The sequence below is a fragment of the Rhynchophorus ferrugineus genome, unplaced genomic scaffold (genome assembly GCF_030347505.1).
Source record: "Rhynchophorus ferrugineus isolate W39M unplaced genomic scaffold, kcgeb_rfMv2 rfM30, whole genome shotgun sequence".
Classification (NCBI taxonomy): domain Eukaryota; kingdom Metazoa; phylum Arthropoda; class Insecta; order Coleoptera; family Curculionidae; genus Rhynchophorus; species Rhynchophorus ferrugineus.
In genome coordinates, this window is record NW_027472609.1 from 530,611 (window position 1) to 552,276 (window position 21,666).

Consider the following 21,666-nt stretch of genomic DNA (forward strand, 5'->3'; position numbering starts at 1 on the left):
GGAGATGATAAACAGAAAATTGGGACAAATACAGCACGAAACAGATAAGAGAATACAAAAAATAGAATCCCTATTGCAAGAGAGTATTCTCCAGCAGTCCTCGCCAGGCCAGTGATGATGGATGTAAGCACGCAGACCGACATCAGCAGAAGAATCGAGATGACTACCGTGGAGTTACAGACCGAAAGTACATCCAATACGATCTGTACGTACAATGAGGTCGCGGCGACAAAAAAGAATAATGAAAATAAAACACTGTCGAAGCCACAAAAAGCCCAGTCAAAGGCATCGAAATCCACCAGACCTAATCTAGAATGGCAAAATCCGAAACAGATTAATAATATATACGAAATTAAAATCAGAAAGGAAAAGGCAAGTGGAGCGGAGACATTAGCCGCCATCAGAGGCAGAGAGTTAGCAGGAGATGGCCTCAAACACGTAAGAATACACAGACATGGACTGGTATCACTGATCTGTAAAGACCAGAAACAAAAGAAAGACCTGATAGAAAAAATAAGCTCTGTACATGGTATCAAAATCGATAATAGTGAAAAACGTCCCAAATTCAGAATCACAGGGGTATCCAGGGAGATCACAGACGAACAAATAATAGAAGATCTGGCTGATCAAAACGAAGAGAATATGAACATCATCCAAGAAGAAAGAAAAAAGACTGACAACAACGAAGAACCAGAAGAAATCATCAAGGTAGTAAAGAAATATATATGCAAAAACCCAGAAAGAAACAACGTTATAATCGAAACAATTCCCAGCATATACAGAGCAGTGTTAAAAAAGGGCAAAGTCTTTGTAGGGTACTTGAGACAATTCGTTGATGATTTCAACGCAATTCTACTATGCTATAAATGCAGCAGATTCGGGCACAAGCAGATACATTGTAGAAGCGCACAGTGTTGTTATATATGTGCAGGACCGCACGGGGGAAGGGAGTGCAAGAGTAGCACCACGAATTGTGCGAACTGCAAATGAGCAGGAGCACCGGAAATAAACTCCAACAATAGAGTAAATGATAGAACCTGTCCAATATACAAGAAAAGAAAAGAAGAAGCCATCGAAGAAATGAAACAGAAATGGCTCTAAAAATCCTACAGATAAACATCGAAAAAGGCATCCAGGCCAGCACGCTCATGAGAGCGAAAGCCGACAAAGAAAAATACGACATAATCTTGGTGCGAGAACCAGCAACAAGAACTAAGAAATGTCGGGACCGGACAAAGTCATAGTCAAACTATTAGACTGCGATTTACTAATCACCAACGTATACGCGCATCAGACAGGAGACAACATAAATTGCTTAGAAGAAAAAGAAGAACAATGGCAGAAATACCAGAAGAAATGGATAGTAGCTGGTGATTTTAATGCCAACGACACTATGTTTATTGTATAACAACAAAGGTTCAAATCTGATAATCTAGACCATATCATACCGACTGGAATTAGTGCAGAATGAACAAACAGCTCCCACCTTTATCAGTAGTAGGGGAAACAGCAACATTGATGAGTGACGAGAAGTGAACGTGATCAACTGGACGGTACAAGAAACTGAAGAGACACTAAGCGACCACAAACACATCCTCTTCGAAATAGAGGGTAAACCCCAGAGAAATAAGACATCGAAGAAAAAGTTTGATTATCACGGGACCAGCTGGCAAAGAGTCACTGACGGGTTGCTAGTCGCGAGCACAGAAATAAGGGCGACGATGCAAATAGACGAAATTGAAAAACAAGCGGAGCAAATGCAAGCAGCTTTCAAGAAATCTACTAAACTGTTAAAAACAACCACCATAATAATAAAACAAGACAACGAATGATGGGATGGAGAACGCCAACAGAAGAAATTGGAACTTAGAAGAAAAGCCGATTCGATCAGACGAGAAGACGGGGATAAGACCGACCTCGTGATTCCCTCACTCCCTATGGAGTAATGAAGCGAGCATTCAAGAAGCTTGTCAAAGAAAAGAAGAAGCATGTAGAAGAAATAATTATAAATAGAAAACACATTCGACATTGAACCATGGCATAGAGTCTGGAAAATAATAAAGACTCTAGGAGTCAGCAGGGGGCAAATAGTTGAAATAATGGAAGATGCCGAACCGGGCAATATGTATAACCTGGAGAAAGAAAAGGTAGAAAAATATCATCCAAAACAAGAGGAGGAAGAAAAAGAACAACTTGTAAGGATCATGACAAGGGTCACCAATGGAGAATGGAGCAAACAAGAAGACGAAGAAGAAATACAAGAAGCTGAACTAGACTGGGTCATAATGAACTTAAAAAACAACAGGTAATCAGCAACAAAATCGAGTTCGGAATAGAGAAGGGGTGCCCACAAGGGTCGAGCATAGGCCCGACTCTATGGTTGATTAATATCAACTCCTGGTTCGATAAGATAGCTGATATTGACACACAACAGACACATGTGAGAGCATAAACGTTCGCCGACGACCAAATCATCGCAATCAGCCATCGAACACCTACTGAAATTAAAGAAGAATGGAACAAATGCTGGCGCAAATGATTAGAATGGAAAGAATATTCAAGAGCACATTACAATATAGAAAAATCGGAAGCTATGATATATCCAAAGGAGATCCCCTTTACGATGGAAGAATTGAAGAAAAGAAGAAATGACCGCAAGAGATAAATCCCAGTAGTACCCAGGAGGACCAGATTTCCGAAGATAGGAATTAAACGAAGAAATCATAACTCCTAAAGACCAGATGAGGTAATTGGGAGTAATATTGGATAAAACAAAAATATACATTAACCATCCGAATGCGATTAAAGAAAAGGTCGAAACCGTCGTCGCCAAAACGGCGGGACCCATAAGCAGGAAGTACGGAATTAAGGTAAGGGACATAATTAAAAATGTATACGAGAGAGTCGTAAAGCCAGCCATATTATAAGGGTCCGAGAAATGGGGACGGTACGTAAATAAAGTACACACTCAGAGGAAGCTAAACGCGATTCAAAGATACGCCCCAATACTAATCACCGGCGCGTTTAAAACAGCACCGACGAGCGCGCTACAAGTAACCGCAGGAGTAGTTCCTCTACCAATAGAAGCCGAAGCAAGAGCATGAGCGGCAGAAAAATGCGGTTATACACCAGGCCCGCCAAGGCCGGAGTAAAAATACATGTGCTGGCCATGAGAAAAACTGTGGATTCGTTGGGGACCGAGCAGTACGAGATAGGAAGACACATAGCGAAGGTATGGATGGATGCTAATGTGAAGCAGGAAAAAGCAGGAGCGACGGGACGGAGGAAGAGGCATGCATCAGGCTAGAAGAAAATGGAATTAACAGAGAGTAGCTGAATTTCTAGCCGTACAAGAAGCCATAAGAATACTAGAAGAAAAACATGGCGATATGCATGCCGTCAACACTTACAAGCACTGCAAAACAGTAGGGTTTGAAAGTTTAGAGGTAAACCGAAAAGCAGTGCAACTGATAACAAACCATGGAAACATGGAAGCATACATCAAGAGATTCATACTGGAAATCACGTAAGGAGTATGCGGATGCAGCCAAGATCAAGAAGATAGTCATCATAAATTAATGCACAAACGCCGAAAGGTTGAGCGCCAGAGATCTTTATAAAATTCCGAATGATCAGATGGAAATGAGAAATGCACTCAACAAAACAAACAAGAAGAAAATTGAAATATTGAATGATTGGGCAAACAAAGTTATTAATGAAGAAAATATCGCTGAAGTCCAGCAATCCCAGAACTGACAACTGATAATAACAAAAACAACAAGAAGAAATCAGTAATATAAACCCTCATTATTAATTAAACCAATAAAGTACAATACGAATAATAGCTATGTCAAGATAACTCTCTATACATATAAGAGATGCCCCTTGAGAAACATAGAGATAGGCACAGACAATTCCACAATCCCACAAATAGACATTCAAAATGATTAATATTAGGCATACTATTATTAGATGTTAGCGCTACTGCATGCAACTATTACATAGTTTTTTAAGTCAAAATAATGGTTGCTATAATAAAAGCATCATTAAGTAATTAATATAATAATAATAAGCAAGAAAAAAAAGCCAAATTATAGGAACCATTAACAATTAAAATAAGCTGACCATCCGGAACGACGAGCATGGGAGAATATGCTTCAATCATGTAAAATGGCATGGAGAAGATCGAGAGGTGCTGATGGTTTGCTTTAGTGTGAGCAATAGCACTACAGATCCGCACCTTCATCACATACACAATCATAGGAGTCTCGTTTTGTCGCTCAACCTACCTAAAAATAAAGAGAATAAGTAAATGGTGTTAAGGACTGCTCAAATAGACAAATAATATCAAAATCCATGAAGAAATACAAATTTTCTAATTTACCAAATGAGATGGCATAAATTCATATCATCTCATATCGTCAAGGTCGTATCTATCTTCGCAAAATAACCTCCTAACAACCTTTGCATAAAACACAATCACTTAAAACAATCATTCAAAGGACAGAGACACACCTCATAAAACAAGACAAATAATACTCATCTTATGGTGTAGAAAACTAGCAAATTCATAGTATCAATAGTCCCAAAATGCTTTCCACCACTAGGACACAATCAATTCCATCAACTCTGCCAAAGAATCCCTAACCTAAAACATAAAAAATCATAAATAAACTGTTGATATCCCTATGGGAGGATGATTGGCAATAAAAGTAGTTGAACAATATGAAACACATTCACGAAGTTACTGCACCGACCCACGGGGTTGTAATCTCAATAGACCTCATACCTTGCAAATCAAAACACATAAGTCATCTAATTAATACATTTTCGAACAGATAAGTCTAATAAAAACAAATATAATATTCAACATACCCGAAAGTACCCAAGCAAAAGTAAAATCCTAATCTGATAGCGTTTAATCATCGAGTACAGAAGGGCTGCATGGTGCCACGGATAGCTTCGGATATATCATCTCCAAATAAATCACGGTCAGTTCTGCCAAAGAATCTGGACGCAGATAATCTAAAAAATAGAAAAAACATAAATACACTGCTGATATCCTGGTGGGAAAATAACTAGCAAGAAAATAAAATAAAACAAAGGTAGTTAAACAACATCAAAACATATTTACGGCGTCACTTCACCGTCCCACGGAGTGGTAATCTCAGTGGACTTCATGCCTTACAAAATCAAAACACAAGGGTCATCTAATTAATCAATTCCGAATAAGAAAAGGCGGATAAAGATGATATCTAAACTCACCCTGAAATAATACCAAATATTCATAAAAAAGTACAATCCTAGTCTGGTGGTATTCAATCGTCAAGCACAAGCAAATTTCCTAGTGACACAGATGGTGTCCGACAAAATCTCCAAGTGGTGTGAGGGGGTAAAACAAACAAGTCGTAGGTCGCCAAATCACACAAGATCGGCCTAATCCATAAGAAAACCTAAAAACACAACAATAATAAAATAAAATAAACAAAACGTATAAACAGAACGAAGACATAACCTCCCATGCGGGTACGTCAATTCTCCTGAATGGGAGACGAAAACAATATCCAACAACATAAATTACGGGTAATTCTAATTTAATTAATAAAAGGAAAAGATAGTAATCAAAACGGGAATATAAGAAATAATCTACAAAATCTACAAATTAATTGCGAAAATATTAACTAGAGAAAGAGAACAAGCGGCGCGCGACATCTAGCATGAACTTAAGCAATCAAAGGATAGGAATTTCAAAAGTGGAAAACCGTAAAATTGTCAACAATATCTTTAAAAAATATTTTAAAAATTATATTATATTCTACTCTAAATTAATGAAATAAATTTAATTTTTTTTATAACATCTTTATTAGATACGCTTAGTACAATCTTAATTGTTATTATTATTACAATTAATTTATTACTACTTTTCCTATGTGCTTGGATTAATTAGCAAGCAAGACGAGTGCGAGAAAATATATCAGTATGTATTCCTCAATTATAAAATTACAATTATTTATTAATTATTAACTTATAGCTATAGTTTACACTAATAATACACACTAAATATTCACACAAGTTCGTATGGTTTTGTTCGTTTCAATCTCTTGACATCCTGTGCGCTGTCCAGCACTTGTATTGCTTCCACGTTAGAATGATTTAGTAATCTTCTTTCGTGTTTCAAGGCGAAATCCTGCACAACTTCGCAAATCCATTTGATTTCCAGGTCATCGTGCAGTTCTTCATTGGTTACATAGCGATAGGCATTGGTAATCAATCGAAGAATCTTGTTTTGACAGCGCTGTATGACTAACTGATTTGAATTTTTAGTGCAACCCCATATTTGCACCCCATAGGTCCAAATTGGCTTTATAATTGTATTATAGATCAACCTCTTTGATTTTAGATCAAGTTGAGAGTATCTTCCGACTAACCAGTATAGTTGTTTTATTTTGGTTCTAATGTGTTTTGCTTTTTGTCTAACGTGATGCTTCCAATTTAATCTACCGTCAAGATGGATTCCAAGGTATTTTGCTGATTCTGCTTGAGGAATCGGGCATCCATTGAGTGATATAATTAAGTTTTTATTATTTCGCCTTAATGCAAAATTAACGTGGACAGATTTGGAGCTATTAAGTTGAATTTTCCAATCTTTTGTCCATTTGTAGATTTTGTTGACTGCCACTTGCACTTTTTCTATTGCCCTAGGCAGAGATATATCTTTTGCCATAATAACTGTGTCATCAGCAAAGGTTCCAAGAAGTGTTTCTTTTGTTGTTGGAATGTCAGCAGTGTAGAGCAGATACAGGAGAGGTCCTAAGACGCTACCTTGTGGAACTCCAGCCGAGATATTTTTAAATGTCGAGAACGCCATTTCGTGCGATACTCTAAATTTTCTTCCGAATAAATATGACTCCAGCAATTGACAATAGTTACGCGGTAACAATTTGCTCATCTTACAGATTAATCCAAAATGCCAAACCCGATCAAAAGCTTGTGAGACATCCAGGAATATTGCAGGGCAGTATTTCTTTTCTTCAAACGCTCTTTCAATAGCCGCAGTTACTCTGTGCACTTGATCGATAGTTGAATGGTGATTTCGAAAACCAAACTGGAAATCTGGTATTGTTACCAAGTGTTTAACACGTTTATATATCAGCTTCTCAAATAGATTTGTTATAGCAGGTAGTAGCGAAATAGGCCTGTAAGATTCGACTTGTTCTGCAGGTTTGTCAGGTTTTTTGAGCATAATTATTTGTGCAACTTTAAAGAATTCCGGGACATGCTTCAGCCTTAAACAGGCATTAAATATATATGTCAACATGATGATTGCTTTTCGTGGCAGTTCTTTCAATAGTCCAGGTGAAATGTCATCTATACCAGGTGCTTTTTAGGATTGAGGTTATCAATTTCAGTGGCAACTTCCAGTGGAGAAATTAGATTTAGATCTACATCGGGTTGATAAATAGGAGATGTATCCATGGTAGATTATATATCATTAGGCCGAAAAATGTTAGCTAAATATTCTGCGAACAATTCAGCTTTTTCATTGTCGCGTCGAACCCATTCATTTCGATCATTTTTAATAGGCGGTACTCGAATAATTGGTCTTTTAAATCTTCGAGTTGCTTTCCATAGCGAATAATCTTTGTCTGCTTGTGGGCTTAATTCACTTAAATACTTTTGAAAGCAATTCTGTTTATATTACTAATTCTATTAAACGTGGTTTTGTCAGCAGCATTTCTGGTCCTGTGCCATACTCTTCTAGATTTTCGTCTTTCTTTTATCATTTCTCTAATTTCGAGGGTGTTAAGTACTTCATATTCTGATTTCTCTCTTGCAATTGGGGTAGCATCTTTTGCAGCTGACCGAATTTGTTCAGTTATATGTTTGGTTTGTTGCTCAAGATCATCTATAGTTTTAAGTCTTACTTTTAAACTGATTTGTTCCTGCAGTATTAATCTGAATTTGTCCCAGTCAGTATATTTGTTGGTAAGATTAGGCTTTTTTGCTTTTCTTAGGATTGTCGCGCCCAGTGTTGACAATACTGGAGTGTGATCAGATGTTAGATCGCACAAAATTTCTGTACTAATTTGATTTAATGAGATGCCTTTTGTAATGTAGAAATCCAGCAGGTCTGGGACTTTATTACTGTCTGTGGGCCAGTAAGTGGGTTCGCGCCCTGAATGATAATTACAATTTGTAAGGTTAATGGCTTCGAGTAATTCGTTTCCTTTTCCATGTGTTATTATTCGTGAACCCCAAGCTGTATGTTTAACATTAAAGTCTCCACCAATAATAAACCGTGGGCCTAATTTTGAAAAGATATCTTTATATTGTTGTTGTGTCATTTTATGTCTCGGTGGACAATATATAGCGCCAATATTTATTTCAGCCCCGTTTTTTTCGATACTAATTATCGTAGCTTGTATTTCTTCATTTTTTATCTCTTCTTGTTCGAAATGTTGTATATTTTGTTTAATTATTAAAGCTGTTCCGCCTCGAGCTCGTTCACTGGGGTGTAGTGTCCAGTAAGCATCATAACCCCGTATTTTAATGTAGTTTTTTTTAGAAAAATGTGTTTCCGATATGAGAGCTATATCTATGTTATTTGTTTTTAAGAATAATTCTAGTTCCCGAACTCTTTGATTTAGTCCGTTTGCGTTCCAAGTTATAATTCTTAAAAAAGAATTACTCATTTTGATTTCTCTTTAGCTTGTTTTGGGTAGATTTCCCCAATCCGGATTTCTCCAATTTTTCCACCCTGTCTGCTAACTGACTGAATTTCTGTCTCATTTCGGTCTGGAATTCTTTGAGCAATTTCATCATGTCGACGATAGTTGGCTTGTTGGCCGCAGCTTTCTGCGGTTTCGTATCAATTTGTTTATCATTTGATATTTTGACGTTTATATTTTTGACCGATGGTCTTACGGTTTCATGAGTTTTTTTATTTTCAACGGTAGATGTTGTTTGAGTTTTTGAGTTTGTCAATTTGTCTTAAGCGTTGTTCTGCTGTAATTTTCTTTGGCTGCAGTTCTTTTTTTTTATATACTGCACATCCTTTATAATTGGCAGGGTGACCTTTTTCATTGCACAACACGCATGTCGCTACACTATTGCGTTGTTTTCTGCACTGAGTTGTGTGATGTTTACAGATGTGTGATTTCACACATCTTGGTTCCCTACTGCAAACATTTTTAGTGTGTCCAAGATTTTGACAGTTTGTGCATTGTGGTATATTATTATTTTTCTTCGGAGGTTCCACTTTTATCCTACAGTCTAATAAATAATTTATGTCGTATATATTTTTATTATTTTCCTTTTGTGTCATGTCTACATAGAATAACGGAAAAGTTTTAATTTGTTTTTCGCCATTTACATTTGTTGTCTTTTTCGCTATAGGCGTGACGGTCACTACTTCGTGCCCGCAAGCCCGTAATTCCGATTTAATATCGTCCTGATCTGTTGTGGACGGTAATCCTCTAATGACTACTCTATACCACTTATCACTTTTTAACTGATAAGTGTGATATTCGAGTTTATTGAATGAATTGTTTTTCTTCATCTCAATGAGATGCTGTTTCATTGTTAAGGGTTACGTTAATATCATTGTTAGACAAAGCTTTAAACTGCACTCGGTCAGAGGCTACTCCCTTTATTTCTGATCTAAATAAATTAAAATTGCCAACATTGCTTACCTTGATCGGAGGGGTCAGAGGGATTTTGTTTTCTTACTTCTTTTTTTTAATATTTATACCACTTTTTGCGATTGGCGATGGCGTCATCTGAGACTTCTTCCTCTTTTTATCCTTCTTGTTTGTTACTTCGGTCCAGTCAGACTGTTCCCCTACCTCTAATGCTAGTTCGTCTTCATCCGTGTAGTAGTCTTCTGCATAATTAGTATGCCTTTTTGGTGTATCTTGCGTGTGACCTTGCAGTTGCAAACGGATAGCAGCCATATCCTTAGATAATTGCAACAGTTGTTGGTTCAGACGCTCATTATTCATTCTTAATTCCTTGTTTTCTTTCAATAATATATTCAAATCCATGTTGTTGTCCATGATGTTATAATTAAATGTTTTTTTCACTAACTTTCACTTTTTCCCTTTTCTGGAAAACGTAGAACGTCTTTTGTTTGAGAGTTTGAGTCTTTTATTTCCTTCACTTTGGGTTGGCCGTTTCACCGTATCCCGTACCTGGGAGTTCTTTGAAAACGTTAACAGAAATTGACTGTAAAAAATATATAGATATATTTTTATTTGATATTTACGGAGACTCGTTTTCGGGAAAGAAAAAACACGTCTTGACTCTATGAAGGTCGGGACCGAACTGAATTTTAATATAAATTAAATGATAGACTTTGAACAAGACATCTGACTGAGCAAGTTAGGCTCGTAACCAACAGATATTGTCTAAAATATAAGACATATCGATTCATCTCCACAGACAGAAACCGCGTCGCGAATATTTTAATGAAAATGGGCATAGTAACAGAAAAGGTGCTGAAAGCCAAATCCGCAGTCGTGATGCCAAATACTATATAAGTCCAGAGCATCACGAATGCGGAAGCAATGGTGGAGGAGATGATAAACAGAAAATTGGGACAAATACAGCACGAAACAGATAAGAGAATACAAAAAATAGAATCCCTATTGCAAGAGAGTATTCTCCAGCAGTCCTCGCCAGGCCAGTGATGATGGATGTAAGCACGCAGACCGACATCAGCAGAAGAATCCAGATGACTACCGTGGAGTTACAGACCGAAAGTACATCCAATACGATATGTACGTACAATGAGGTCGCGGCGACAAAAAAGAATAATGAAAATAAAACACTGTCGAAGCCACAAAAAGCCCAGTCAAAGGCATCGAAATCCACCAGACCTAATCTAGAATGGCAAAATCCGAAACAGATTAATAATATATACGAAATTAAAATCAGAAAGGGAAAAGCAAGTGGCGCGGAGACATTAGCCGCCATCAGAGGCAAGCTAACCCGTAAAGAGTTAGCAGGAGATGGCCTTAAACACGTAAGAGTACACAGACATGGACTGGTATCACTGATCTGTAAAGACCAGAAACAAAAGAAAGACCTGATAGAAAAAATAAGCTCTGTACATGGTATCAAAATCGATAATAGTGAAAAACGTCCCAAATTCAGAATCACAGGGGTATCCAGGGAGATCACAGACGAACAAATAATAGAAGATCTGGTTGATCAAAACGAAGAGAATATGAACATCATCCAAGGAGAAAGAAAAAAGACTGGCAACATCGAAGAACCAGAAGAAATCATCAAGATAGTAAAGATATATATATGCAAAAACCCAGAAAGAAACAACGTTATAATCGAAACAATTCCCAGCAAAGACAGAGCAGTGTTAAAAAAGGGCAAAGTCTTTGTAGGGTACTTGAGACAATTCGTTGATGATTTCAACGCAATTCTACTATGCTATAAATGCAGCAGATTCGGGCACAAGCAGATACATTGTAGAAGCGCACAGTGTTGTTATATATGTGCAGAACCGCACGGGGGAAGGGACTGCAAGAGTAGCACCACGAATTGTGCGAACTGCAAAAGAGCAGGAGCACCGGAGGTAAACTCCAACAATAGAGTAAATGATAGAACCTGTCCAATATACAAGAAAAGAAAAGAAGAAGCCATCGAAGAAATGAAACAGAAATGGCTCTAAAAATCCTACAGATAAACATCGAAAAATGCATCCAGGCCAGCACGCTCATGAGAGCGAAAGCCGACAAAGAAAAATACGACATAATCTTGGTGCGAGAACCAGCAACAAGAACTAAGAAATGTCGGGACCGGACAAAGTCATAGTCAAACTATTAGACTGCGATTTACTAATCACCAACGTATACGCGCATCAGACAGGAGACAACATAAATTGCTTAGAAGAAAAAGAAGAACAATGGCAGAAATACCAGAAGAAATGGATAGTAGCTGGTGATTTTAATGCCAAGCACGTTTTATGTTTATTGTATAACAACAAAGGTTCAAATCTGATAATCTAGACCATATCATACCGACTGGAATTAGTGCAGAATGAACAAACAGCTCCCACCTTTATCAGTAGTAGGGGAAACAGCAACATTGATGAGTGACGAGAAGTGAACGTGATCAATTCGACGGTACAAGAAAGTGAAGAGACACTAAGCGACCACAAACACATCCTCTTCGAAATAGAGGGTAAACCCCAGAGAAATAAGACATCGAAGAAAAAGTTTGATTATCACGGGACCAGCTGTCGGGTCACTGACGGGTTGCTAGTCGCGAGCACAGAAATAAGGGCGACGATGCAAATAGACGAAATTGAAAAACAAGCGGAGCAAATGCAAACAGCTTTCAAGAAATCTACTAAACTGTTAAAAACAACCACCATCATAATAAAACAAGACAACGAATGATGGGATGGAGAACGCCAACAGAAGAAATTGGAACTTAGAAGAAAAGCCGATTCGATCAGACGAGAAGACGGGGATAAGACCGACCTCGTGATTCCCTCACTCCCTATGGAGTATGAAGCGAGCATTCAAGAAGCTTGTCAAAGAAAAGAAGAAGAAGCATGTAGAAGAAATAATTATAAATAGAAAACACATTCGACATCGAACCATGGCATAGAGTCTGGAAAATAATAAAGACTCTAGGAGTGAGCAGGGGGAAAATAGTTGAAATAATGGAAGATGCCGAACCGGGCAATATGTATAACCTGGAGAAAGAAAACGTAGAAAAATATCATCCAAAACAAGAGGAGGAAGAAAAAGAACAACTTGTAAGGATCATGACAAGGGTCACTAATGGAGAATGGAGCAAACAAGAAGAACACGAAGAAGAAATACAAGAAGCTGAACTAGACTGGGTCATAATGAACTTAAAAAACAACAGGTAATCAGCAACAAAATCGAGTTCGGAATAGAGAAGGGGTGCCCACAAGGGTCGAGCATAGGCCCGACTCTATGGTTGATTAATATCAACTCCTGGTTCGATAAGATAGCTGATATTGACACACAACAGACACATGTGAGAGCACAAACGTTCGCCGACGACCAAATCATCGCAATCAGCCATCGAACACCTACTGAAATTAAAGAAGAATGGAACAAATGCTGGCGCAAATGCTTAGAATGGAAAGAATATTCAAGAGCACATTACAATATAGAAAAATCGGAAGCTATGATATATCCAAAGGAGATCCCCTTTACGATGGAAGAATTGAAGAAAAGAAGAAATGACCGCAAGAGATAAATCCCAGTAGTACCCAGGAGGACCAGATTTCCGAAGATAGGAATTAAATTAAACGAAGAAATCATAACTCCTAAAGACCAGATGAGGTAATTGGGAGTAATATTGGATAATACAAAAATATACTTTAACCATCTGACTTTAACCATGCGTTTAAAACAGCACCGACGAGCGCGCTACAAGTAATCGCAGGAGTAGTTCCTCTACCAATAGAAGCCGAAGCAAGAGCATGAGCGGCAGAAAAATGCGGTTATCCACCAGGCCCGCCAAGGCCGGTGTAAAAATACATGTGCTGGCCATGAGAAAAACCGTGGATTCGTTGGGGACCGAGCAGTACGAGATAGGAAGACACATAGCGAAGGTATAGATGGATGCTAATGTGAAGCAGGAAAAATCAGGAGCGACGGGACGGAGGAAGAGGCATGCATCAAGCTAGAAGAAAATGGAATTAACAGAGATTAGCTGAATTTCTAGCCATACAATAAGCCATAAGAATACTAGAAGAAAAACATGGCGATATGCATGCCGTCAACACTTACAAGCACTGCAAAACAGTAGGGTTGGAAAGTTTAGAGCTAAACCGAAAAGTAGTGCAACTGATAACAAACCATGGAAACATGGAAGCATACATCAAGAGATTCAGACTGGAAATCACGGAAGGAGTATGCGGATGCAGCCAAGATCAAAAAGATAGTCATCATAAATGAATGCACAAACGCCGAAAGGTTGAGCGTCAGAGATCTTTATAAAATTCCGAATGATCAGATGGAAATGAGAAATGCACTCAACAAAAGAAACAAGAAGAAAATTGAAATATTGAATGATTGGGCAAACAAAGTTATTAATGAAGAAGAAAATATCGCTGAAGTCCAGCAATCCCAGAACTGACAACTGATAATAACAAAAACAACAAGAAGAAATCAGTAATATAAACCCTCATTATTAATTAAACCAATAAAGCACAATACGAATAATAGCTATGTCAAGATAACTCTCTATACATATAAGAGATGCCCCTTGAGAAACATAGAGATAGGCACAGACAATTCCACAATCCCACAAATAGACATTCAAAATGATTAATATTAGGCATACTATTATTAGATGTTAGCGCTACTGCATGCAACTATTACATAGTTTTTTAAGTCAAAATAATGGTTGCTATAATAAAAGCATCATTAAGTAATTAATATAATAATAATAAGCAAGAAAAAAAAGCCAAATTATAGGAACCATTATACAATTAAAATAAGCTGACCATTCGGAACGACGAGCATGGGAGAATATGCTTCAATCATGTAAAATGGCATGGAGAAGATCGAGAGGTGCTGATGGTTTGCTTTAGTTTGAGCAATAGCACTACAGATCCGCACCTTCATCACATACACAATCATAGGAGTCTCGTTTTGTCGCCCAACCTACCTAAAAATAAAGAGAATAAGTAAATGGGGTTAAGGACTGCTCAAATAGACAAATAATATCAAAATCCATGAAGAAATACAAATTTTCTAATTTACCAAATGAGATGGCATAAATTCATATCATCTCATATCGTCAAGGTCGTATCTATCTTCGCAAAATAACCTCCTAACAACCTTTGCATAAAACACAATCACTTAAAACAATCATTCAAAGGACAGAGACATACCTCATAAAACAGGGCAAATAATACTCATCTTATGGTGTAAAAAACTAGCAAATTCATAGTATCAATAGTCCCAAAATGCTTTCCACCACTAGGACACAATCAATTCCATCAACTCTGCCAAAGAATCCCTAACCTAAAACATAAAAAATCATAAATAAACTGTTGATATCCCTATGGGAGGATGATTGGCAATAAAAGTAGTTGAACAATATGAAACACATTCACGAAGTTACTGCACCGACCCACGGGGTTGTAATCTCAATAGACCTCATACCTTGCAAATCAAAACATGCAAATCAAAGTCATCTAATTAATAAATTTTCGAACAGATAAGTCTAATAAAAACAAATATAATATTCAACATACCCGAAAGTACCCAAGCAAAAGTAAAATCCTAATCTGATAGCGTTTAATCATCGAGTACAGAAGGGCTGCATGGTGCCACGGAGAGCTTCGGATATATCATCTCCAAATAAATCACGGTCAATTCTGCCAAAGAATCTGGACGCAGATAATCTAAAAAATAGAAAAAACATAAATACACTGCTGATATCCTGGTGGGAAAATAACTAGCAAGAAAATAAAATAAAACAAAGGTAGTTAAACAACATCAAAACATATTTACGGCGTCACTTCACCGTCCCACGGAGTGGTAATCTCAGTGGACTTCATGCCTTACAAAATCAAAACACAAGAGTCATCTAATTAATCAATTCCGAATAAGAAAAGGCGGATAAAGATGATATCTAAACTCACCCTGAAATAATACCAAATATTCATACAAAAGTACAATCCTAGTCTGGTGGTATTCAATCGTCAAGCACAAGCAAATTTCCTAGTGACACAGATGGTGTCCGACAAAATCTCCAAGTGGTGTGAGGGGGTAAAACAAACAAGTCGTAGGTCGCCAAATCACACAAGATCGGCCTAATCCATAAGAAAACCTAAAAACACAACAATAATAAAATAAAATAAACAAAACGTATAAACAGAACGAAGACATAACCTCCCATGCGGGTACGTCAATTCTCCTGAATGAGAGACGAAAACAATATCCAACAACATAAATTAGGGGTAATTCTTATTTAATTAATAAAAGGAAAAGATAGTAATCAAAACGGGAATATAAGAAATAATCTACAAAATCTACAAATTAATTGCGAAAATATTAACTAGAGAAAGAGAACAAGCGGCGCGCGACATCTAGCATGAACTTAAGCAATCAAAGGATAGGAATTTCAAAAGTGGAAAACCGTAAAATTGTAAACAATATCTTTAAAAAAATATTTTAAAAATTATATTTTATTCTACTATATTCTACTCTAAATTAATGAAATAAATTTAATTTTTTTTTAACATCTTTATTAGATACGCTTAGTACAATCTTAATTATTATCATTATTAAAATTAATTTATTACTACTTTTCCTATGTGCTTGAATTAATTAGCAAGCAAGACGAGTGCGAGAAAATACATCAGTATGTATTTCTCAATTATAAAATTACAATTATTTATTAATTATTAACTTATAGCTATAGTTTACACTAATAATACACACTAAATGTTCACACAAGTTCGTATGGTTTTGTTCGTTTCAATCTCTTGACATCCTGTGCGCTGTCCAGCAGTTGTATTGCTTCCACGTTAGAATGATTTAGTAATCTTCTTTCGTATTTCAAGGCGAAATCCTTCACAACTTCGCAAATCCATTTGATTTCCAGGTCATCGTGCAGTTCTTCATTGGTTACATAGCGTTAGGCATTGGTAATCAATCGAAGAATCTTGTTTTGACAGTGCTGTATGACTAACTGATTTGAATTTTTAGTGCAACCCCATATTTGCACCCCATAGGTCCAAATTGGCTTTATAATTGTATTATAGATCAACCTCTTTGATTTTAGATCAAGTTGAGAGTATCTTCCGACTAACCAGTATAGTTGTTTTATTTTGATTCTAATGTGTTTTGCTTTTTGTCTAACGTGATGCTTCCAATTTAATCTACCGTCAAGATGGATTCCAAGGTATTTTGCTGATTCTGCTTGAGGAATCGGGCATCCATTGAGTGATATAATTAAGTTTTTATTATTTCGCCTTAATGCAAAATTAACGTGGACAGATTTGGAGCTATTAAGTTGAATTTTCCAATCTTTTGTCCATTTGTAGATTTTGTTGACTGCCACTTGCACTTTTTCTATTGCCCTAGGCAGAGATATATCTTTTGCCATAATAACTGTGTCATCAGCAAAGGTTCCAAGAAGTGTTTCTTTTGTTGTTGGAATGTCAGCAGTGTAGAGCAGATACAGGAGAGGTCCTAAGACGCTACCTTGTGGAACTCCAGCCGAGATATTTTTAAATGTCGAGAACGCCATTTCGTGCGATACTCTAAATTTTCTTCCGAATAAATATGACTCCAGCAATTGACAATAGTTACGCGGTAACAATTTGCTCATCTTACAGATTAATCCAAAATGCCAAACCCGATCAAAAGCTTGTGAGACATCCAGGAATATTGCAGGGCAGTATTTCTTTTCTTCAAACGCTCTTTCAATAGCCGCAGTTACTCTGTGCACTTGATCGATAGTTGAATGGTGATTTCGAAAACCAAACTGGAAATCTGGTATTGTTACCAAGTGTTTAACACGTTTATATATCAGCTTCTCAAATAGCTTTGATATTGCAGGTAGTAGCGAAACAGGCCTGTAAGATTCGACTTGTTCTGCAGGTTTGTCAGGTTTTTTGAGCATAATTATTTGTGCAACTTTAAAGCATTCCGGGACATGCTTCAGCCTTAAACAGGCATTAAATATATATGTCAACATGATGATTGCTTTTCGTGGCAGTTCTTTCAATAATCCAGGTGAAATGTCATCAATACCAGGTGCCTTTTTAGGATTGAGGTTATCAATTTCAGTGACAACTTCCAGTGGAGAAATTAGATTTAGATCTAAATCGGGTTGATAAATAGGAGATGTATCCATGGTAGATTATATATCATTAGGCCGAAAAATGTTAGCTAAATATTCTGCGAACAATTCAGCTTTTTCATTGTCGCGTCGAACCCATCATTTTTAATAGGCGGTACTCGAATAATTGGTCTTTTAAATCTTCGAGTTGCTTTCCATAGCGAATAATCTTTGTCTGCTTGTGGGCTTAATTCACTTAAATACTTTCGAAAGCAATTCTGTTTATATTCTTTGATCTTTTAATTTGTCTGATTACTAATTCTATTAAACGTGGTTTTGTCAGCAGCATTTCTGGTCCTGTGCCATACTCTTCTAGCTTTTCGTCTTTCTTTTATCATTTCTCTAATTTCGAGGGGGTAAAGTACTTCATATTCTGATTTCTCTCTTGCAATTGGGGTAGCATCTTTTGCAGCTAACCGAATTTGTTCAGTTATATGTTTGGTTTGTTGCTCAAGATAATTTAGAGTTCTAAGTCTTACTTTTAAACTGATTTGTTCCTGCAGTATTAATCTGAATTTGTCCCAGTCAGTATATTTGTTGGTATGATTAGGCTTTTTTGCTTTTCTTAGGATTGTCGCGCCCAGTGTTAACAATACTGGAGTGTGATCAGATGTTAGATCGCACAAGCTTTCTGTACTAATTTGATTTAATGAGATGCCTTTTGTAATGTAGAAATCCAGCAGGTCTGGGACTTTATTACTGTCTGTGGGCCAGTAAGTGGGTTCGCGCCCTGAATGATAATTACAATTTGTAAGGTTAATGACTTCGAGTAATTCGTTTCCTTTTCCAGGTATTATTATTCGTGAACCCCAAGCTGTATGTTTAACATTAAAGTCTCCACCAATAATAAACCGTGGGCCTAATTTTGAAAAGATATCTTTATATTGTTGTTGTGTCATTTTATGTCTCGGTGGACAATATATAGCGCCAATATTTATTTCAGTCCCGTTTTTTTCGATACTAATTATCGTAGCTTGTATTTCTTCATTTTTTATCTCTTCTTGTTAGAAATGTTGTATATTTTGTTTAATTATTAAAGCTGTTCCGCCTCGAGCTCGTTCACTGGGGTGTAGTGTCCAGTAAGCATCATAACCCCGTATTTTAATGTAGTTTTTTTTAGAAAAATGTGTTTCCGATATGAGAGCTATATCTATGTTATTTGTTTTTAAGAATAATTCTAGTTCCCGGACTCTTTGATTTAGTCCGTTTGCGTTCCAAGTTATAATTCTTAAAAAAGAATTACTCATTTTGATTTCTCTTTAGCTTGTTTTGGGTAGATTTCCCCAATTCGGATTTCTCCAATTTTTCCACCCTGTCTGCTAACTGACTGAATTTCTGTCTCATTTCGGTCTGGAATTCTTTGAGCAATTTCATCATGTCGACGATAGTTGGCTTGTTGGCCGCAGCTTTCTGCGGTTTCGTATCAATTTGTTTATCATTTGATATTTTGACGTTTATATTTTTGACCGATGGTCTTACGGTTTCACGGGTTTTTTTATTTTCAACGGTAGATGTTGATTCAGAGGTTTTGACTTTGTCAATTTATCTTAAGCGTTGTTCTGCTGTAATTTTCTTTGGCTGGAGTCCTTTTTTTTTTGATATACTGCACATCCTTTATAATTGGCAGGGTGACCTTTTTCATTGCACAACACGCATGTCGCTACACTATTGCGTTGTTTTCTGCACTGAGTTGTGTGATGTTTACCGGCACATTTCACACATCTTGGTTCCCTACTGCAAAAATTTTTAGTGTGTCCAAGATTTTGACAGTTTGTGCATTGTGGTATATTATTATTTTTCTTCGGAGGTTCCACTTTTATCCTACAGTCTAGTAAATAATTTATGTCGTATATATTTTTATTATTTTCCTTTTGTGTCATGTCTACATAGAACAACGGAAAAGTTTTAATTTGTTTTTCGCCATTTACATTTGTTGTCTTTTTCTTTATAGTCTTTTTCGCTATAGGCGTGACGGTCACTACTTCGTGCCCGCAAACCCGTAATTCCGATTTAATATCGTCCTGATCTGTTGTGGACGGTAATCCTCTAATGACTACTCTATACCACTTATCACTTTTTAACTGATAAGTGTGATATTCGAGTTTATTGAATGAATTGTTTTTCTTCATCTCAATGAGATGCTGTTTCGTTGTTAAGGGTTACGTTAATATCATTGTTAGACAAAGCTTTAAACTGCACTCGGTCAGAGGCTACTCCCTTTATTTCTGATCTAAATAAATTAAAATTGCCAACATTGCTTACCTTGATCGGAGGGGTCAGAGGGATTTTGTTTTCTTACTTCTTTTTTTTAATATTTATACCACTTTTTGCGATTGGCGATGGCGTCATCTGAGACTTCTTCCTCTTTTTATCCTTCTTGTTTGTTACTTCGGTCCAGTCAGACTGTTCCCCTACCTCTAATGCTAGTTCGTCTTCATCCGTGTAGTAGTCTTCTGCATAATTAGTATGCCTTTTTGGTGTATCTTGCGTGTGACCTTGCAGTTGCAAACGGATAGCAGCCATATCCTTAGATAATTGCAACAGTTGTTGGTTCAGACGCTCATTATTCATTCTTAATTCCTTGTTTTCTTTCAATAATATATTCAAATCCATGTTGTTGTCCATGATGTTATAATTAAATGTTTTTTTCACTAACTTTCACTTTTTCCCTTTTCTGGAAAACGTAGAACGTCTTTTGTTTGAGAGTTTGATTCTTTTATTTCCTTCACGTTGGGTTGGCCGTTTCACCGTATCCCGAACCTGGGAGTTCTTTGAAACCGTTAACAGAAATTGACCGTAGAAAATATATAGATATATTTTTATTTGATATTTACGGAGACTCGTTTTCGGGAAAGAAAAAACACGTCTTGACTCTATGTAGGTCGGGACCGAACTGAATTTTAATATAAATTAAATGATAGACTTTGAACAAAACATCTGACTGAGCAAGTTAGGCTCGTAACCAACAGATATTGTCTAAAATATAAGACATATCGATTCATCTCCACAGACAGAAACCGCGTCGCGAATATTTTAATGAAAATGGACATAGTAACAGAAAAGGTGCTGAAAGCCAAATCCGTAGTCGTGATGCCAAATACTATATAAGTCCAGAGCATCACGAATGCGGAAGCAATGGTGGAGGAGATGATAAACAGAAAATTGGGACAAATACAGCACGAAACAGATAAGAGAATACAAAAAATAGAATCCCTATTGCAAGAGAGTATTCTCCAGCAGTCCTCGCCAGGCCAGTGATGATGGATGTAAGCACGCAGACCGACATCAGCAGAAGAATCGAGATGACTACCGTGGAGTTACAGACCGAAAGTACATACAATACGATCTGTACGTACAATGAGGTCGCGGCGACAAAAAAGAATAATGAAAATAAAACACTGTCGAAGCCACAAAAAGCCCAGTCAAAGGCATCGAAATCCACCAGACCTAATCTAGAATGGCAAAATCCGAAACAGATTAATAATATATACGAAATTAAAATCAGAAAGGAAAAAGCAAGTGGCGCGGAGACATTAGCCGCCATCAGAGGCAAGCTAACCCGTAAAGAGTTAGCAGGAGATGGCCTCAAACACGTAAGAGTACACAGACATGGACTGGTATCACTGATCTGTAAAGACCAGAAACAAAAGAAAGACCTGATAGAAAAAATAAGCTCTGTACATGGTATCAAAATCGATAATAGTGAAAAACGTCCCAAATTCAGAATCCCAGGGGTATCCAGGGATATCACAGACGAACAAATAATAGAAGATCTGGCTGATCAAAACGAAGAGAATATGAACA

General features: G+C 37.0%; 1 long non-coding RNA gene across 1 annotated transcript; it reads right to left on the minus strand.

Annotated features, from left to right (window-relative positions):
- Nucleotides 1–5,325: 5,325 nt before the first annotated feature.
- On the minus strand, nt 5,326–14,815 carry LOC143205893 (uncharacterized). Its single transcript, XR_013007968.1, has 3 exons — nt 14,769–14,815; nt 14,625–14,673; nt 5,326–5,453 (listed from the first exon to the last, which is right to left on the minus strand). It is a non-coding gene; the product is annotated as an uncharacterized LOC143205893 (long non-coding RNA).
- Nucleotides 14,816–21,666: the final 6,851 nt, after the last annotated feature.